The sequence below is a fragment of the Rhinopithecus bieti genome, unplaced genomic scaffold (genome assembly GCF_001698545.2).
Source record: "Rhinopithecus bieti isolate Rb0 unplaced genomic scaffold, ASM169854v2 scaffold_12732, whole genome shotgun sequence".
In the NCBI taxonomy this organism is placed as follows: domain Eukaryota; kingdom Metazoa; phylum Chordata; class Mammalia; order Primates; family Cercopithecidae; genus Rhinopithecus; species Rhinopithecus bieti.
In genome coordinates, this window is record NW_016807308.1 from 349,684 (window position 1) to 354,852 (window position 5,169).

At 35.3% G+C, this 5,169-nt stretch overlaps 1 protein-coding gene across 3 annotated transcripts in view; it reads right to left on the reverse strand.

Moving 5' to 3' along the window:
* The window catches only part of ARID2 (AT-rich interaction domain 2), a 189,516-nt gene that overhangs the window by 169,137 nt on the left and 15,210 nt on the right, over nucleotides 1-5,169 (reverse strand). The window lies entirely within an intron of this gene.

The window sequence follows — 5,169 nt, forward strand, 5'->3', positions numbered from 1 at the left end:
TTTTTTTTTTTTTTTTTTTTTTTTTTTTTTTTTTTTTTTTTTGAGACAAGGTATCATTCTATTGTCCAGGCTAGATGGAGCCCAGTTGCACAACCATGGCTCACTGCAGCCTCAACCTCTCAGGCTCAAGCAATCCTCCCACGTCAGCCTCCCAAGTATCTGGGACCACAGACATGCATCAACATAACCAGCTACTGAAAACATTTTCTTTTGTAGAGACAGGGTCTCACTCTGTCTCAAACTCTTGGCCTCAAGCAATCCTCCTGCCTCAGCCTCACAAAGTGCTGGGCCTACAGGTGTTGAGCCATGACACCTGGCCGTATGTTGTTATTTGAGACATAATGCTATTCAACAATTAATACACTACAGTATAATGTAACCATAACTTTTGTATGCACTGGGAAACCAAAAAATTCATCCTCATTTTACTACAATATATATTAATGTGGTGGTCTGGAATCAAACCCACAGCATCTCTCAGGTATGTCTGTATTACTCTGTCAAATCGTACACTACACAAGATTCTAGTCTCATATTGTAGCTTGTAAACACAAAGAGGGAGACATTAGTGTCTATTTTTTAAAAAAACAACTTTACTGCATAAAATTGCACAAAATGACACATTTACCACAATGTTAATTAATATTCTACAACTATAAACTGACTCTTGATGCTTGTTTAATAAAACCACACACAAAAAATGTTAAGCTTTAGGGCCAAATGAAATGCTATACTATTAATTCCATAGGTTAGAAATTTTCAATTCTTTCAGAATTTCCCAAATTAGATTTCCCATTTGCTGAGAGGCCTACCATACCCATCTGAGTTCCTAAGGAGCTCCCCAAGTGACAGGAGACCCTAATTCAGTTCAGCTGCAATGTATCAGATGCCAAAAAGTACATCACCATTTAAAAAAACCTTCACCCCAAGACTCTGATAGTAAAATTGGAGCAGTACATTATAACTCACAAAACTAAACTCTAATTCTGCACGAGTAATGGTACTTACAGGGTTTTTTCCTGATCTACAAAAGAGGTAATACCTATTTTATAGAGCTGTTGCAAACATTCACTAAGATAAATATTTGTAAAAATAAACTATAAACTGTACAGCAACATACACGTTATTACAAAATATACATTAAAGAATTTTTTAAATAAAATAAAAGCCACAATCCCACAACTACCCTAACCATTTTCATATTTTTATTCCCTTCAAGTCCTTATCTTCAAATACTTTTTAATAAAATTATATTCAAGTGAATTGGAGGAAGACAGTATAACATGCCTAGGTTCCAGAAACAGGTTCCATTAACCAGATGTCCCAGGTTTAAATACTAGGTCCAGAACTTACTGTGTGACCCTGAGCAAGGTTCTTAAACCCCTTTGTCCTGTTTTCTCATCTATAATAGTTTTCTCATCTATAATATCACGATATTAACAGTATCTATGTCATAGGGAGGTGTGAAGAGGAAATGAGTTACCACTCAGTGCAATGCCTGGCACATGGCAAAATAAATAAATGTTAACTAAAAAAACATAAACTTAATAGTCTGCTTTTTAAAAGATTCAACATGGTATCATAAACCAAAAGTATACTGTTAAAGTTTCATAAGAAAAATACTTTAAAAAAAAAACTTTAGGATATGTTACACTGACTGTTTTTAAAACATATCTCCCTACCATCCCTTTGTCTAGATGTTTTACAGTAATAGAATCAGGCTGGGTGAGCGGTTCACGTCTGCAGTCCCAACACTTTGGGAGGCCAAGGCAAGAGGATAACTTGAGGCCAGGAGTTGGAAACCATCCTGGGCAACACAGACAGCCCTGGTCTCCACAAAAACTTTACACATCAGTCAGGTATGGTGGCACACACCTGTAGTCCTAGCTACTAGGGAGGCTGAGGTAGGAGGATCACTTGAGCCCAGAAGGTTGAGGCTGCAGTGAACCATGATTGCACCACTACTCTTCATTCTCCAGCCTGGGTGGCAGAGCAAGATCCTGTCTCCAAAGGGGGAAAAAAAAAACACAGAATCTATCTATTACTTCATACTTCCAGTAGAGGTCTCCATCTAAAAAATAATGTACCAGACTAAACTTTAAATGAGTATTCCTGGTTATTAAAAAAAAAAATTATCAAATATATAAGCTTTATCAAATATGTAAGTTTAGGTTTTTATACGTAAAATATTTGAAATAAAGAATATTTGCAGTAAAAAGTGTTTTTTCTCTCTTAGCATAAGTCAGCAGAATCATCTTTAACATAAAACCAGGCTAGGCGCAGTGGCTCATGCCTATAATCCCAGCACTTTGGGAGGCCAAGGTGGGCAGATCACTTAAGGCCAGGAGTTCGAGAACAGCCTGGCCAAATGGTGAAATTCTCTCTCTACTAAACATACAAAAAAATTAGGCATGTTGTTGTGTGCCTGTAGTCCCACCTACTCAGGAGACTGAAACATGAGAATCACTTGAACCCAGGAGGTGGAGGTTGCAGTGAGCCAAGATTGCGCCATTGCACTCCAGTCTGGGTGACATAGTGAGACTTTGTCTCAAAAATAATAACAATAAAGGCCCTGTTTTATATAGCAAAGAAATCCCTGATAGTCTTCTACAATTATTCCTTTTTAAACACAATGGAATGATTAGTATAATAAATGCAGCACTGATTTGGTTTCTACTTTTCCCTTCCATAATTCAGTAGTAATGATCTTAGGCAAGTCAATTATCTCCACACAGGTCTACCTGAAAAAGTATCCTTATTTTCTACCCTTCCAGAAAGCAGAGGGCTAGACCATCTTCTTAAAATCCCTTCTAGTATTAAGATTGATGATACCACAAATCAACAAATAGATTCAGTAGCCATATTCAATTACAGCTAACTACACACTTCTTGTTCCTGTCTTCAGGAATCTAAATTTTCAGGTGGTGAAAGCTATACTACTGGGCTTCTACAAAATATTAAGTTCGTATACAATAGCTAATATCCACTTCAACTTAGCCCTATAAATATGTAAACCTTGGTAAATTCCCATAAGACTGGTTATGAGCAAGAACTATCAATAAATCACCAAACAGTCTGCTTAAAACTCTAAAGAGTGCTGCTTACACACACACATGTGCCTACACACAAACACACACACACACACTCTTAAGCTAACCTCCATAGTTTATAAAGAGGGGGCCAAAGAAGGAGGGATGTTCCAAGCAATTCTCAAAACTAGGAAGATTTTTTCAATAACCGAATTACGATTAATTATGAAGATCAAATATACTATGTAAAAACATAACACAATTAATTTGGCATTGATGAATTTAAATGGATTCACCCAAACAAACATAAGATTTCTGACTGTGATTAAAGTTCAAATTTGCTTTTCTTCTTTAGGAGGTTCATTAACCTATAATGAAGACTTATAAGACTAAAATAATTATTTCTCATCTTGAGAATATAAAAATCAAGCAATAATTTAAATTATTGCCTTATTTTAAAATATCAAGTAATGTAATCAACGGCCAGCAAAGAACAAAAGAGCAAAATTATTTCATAGATAGAACAAGAAAGGTAATTTTCCTCCAAATTTATCAGTTAACACTGTAGCTGACTTGTATTTTGTGTTAAATTCTTGAAACATAAGAAACATTCATATTCAAATATAAGATGCAAAATGGACTTTTAAAAATGTAATGTTCATCATTAGCCCCTCTCTTAAATATAGATAATACCTATGGATTAAAAAAATAGAAACCAAACTCTAGTGGATAACACAAAAAATATCACTAAATCTGATTTCTAAGTCTAATAATACCACTCATTAAATAAACAGATGAATACTTTCATATATCATAGGGTTATTAAAATACAAGTCAATAGTTAAGATTGTATCAAAATGTATAGCGGGCAGTATCTTATTCGATGAGGAAATGTTAGAAGCATCAAACTAAGGTCAGCAACAAGGCAAAGAAAAGATGCTTCCATTTTCCTTACTATTTAACATTGTATGGATATACTGGCCAATGCGATTAGACAAAAGAAAGTAATTTGAGGCGTAACTTATAAGAGTAAAACAATCCCTACTTGCAGATGACACGCAAGTATACAGGTAAAATACTAAAAAAAAAAAAAAAAAAAAATACTCATACAATCAAAACTATAAAACAATTTAGTAAGGCAGCAGGTTAGAAAATATAAAAATTCAACAGCTTTTATATAAATAAACGATAATGAAAAGAAAACCACATTTTCAATAGCAACAACAATAACAATATCCCTAAGGATAAACTTTAGAAATGTTCAAACCCTATATAAAGAAAACTTTAGGCTCTGAATGACACAAAAAGATGTGAACAAGTGGAAAGACTTCCATTGCTCTTTGATAGGTCAACTCAATATCATCACAAAATCAGTTCTCCAACTTATAAATTTAATGCAACCCCCATAAAAAGACTAACAAGCTTTTTTTTCTGGAACTAGAACAAACTGATACTAAAGTACACATGGAAAAATAAACATTAAAGAATAACCTTGTAAAAAAGAACTATGAGATGGGATTGGCACTATCAAAGATTAAAACATGTTAAAAAGGCTAGGCACAGTGGTGCATGTCTGTAGTCTCAGCCACTCAGGAGGCTGAGGCAGGATCATTGCTTGAAAGTAAGAGTTCAATGCTGTCATATACTATGACTGCACCTGTGAATAGCCACTGCTCTCTAGTCTGGACAACACAGTAAAATTCGACTCTTTTTTTTTTTTTTGAGACAGAGTCTTGCTCCGTCACCCACGCTAGAGGGCAGTGGTGCGATCTCGGCTCACCACAATCTCCACCTCCTGGGTTCAAACGTTTCTCCTGCCTCAGCCTCCCAAGTAGCTGGGATTACAGGTGCCCACCACAGCACCTGGTTAATTTTTGTATTATTATTATTATTATTGTTTTTTTTTTTTTTTTTAGTACAGACAGAGTTTCACCATCTTGGCCAGGCTGGTCTCGAACTCCTGACCTCATGATCCACTCCCCCCGCCCCCCACCCCTCGGCCTTCCAAAGTGCTGGGATCATGAGCCACCGTGCCCGGCCAACTCAATCTCTTTAAAAAACAAACATGCTGTAATGCCTCAATAATTAAAATATAATTTCTTATATTTCTTAATATATTATTATATTAATATAATATATA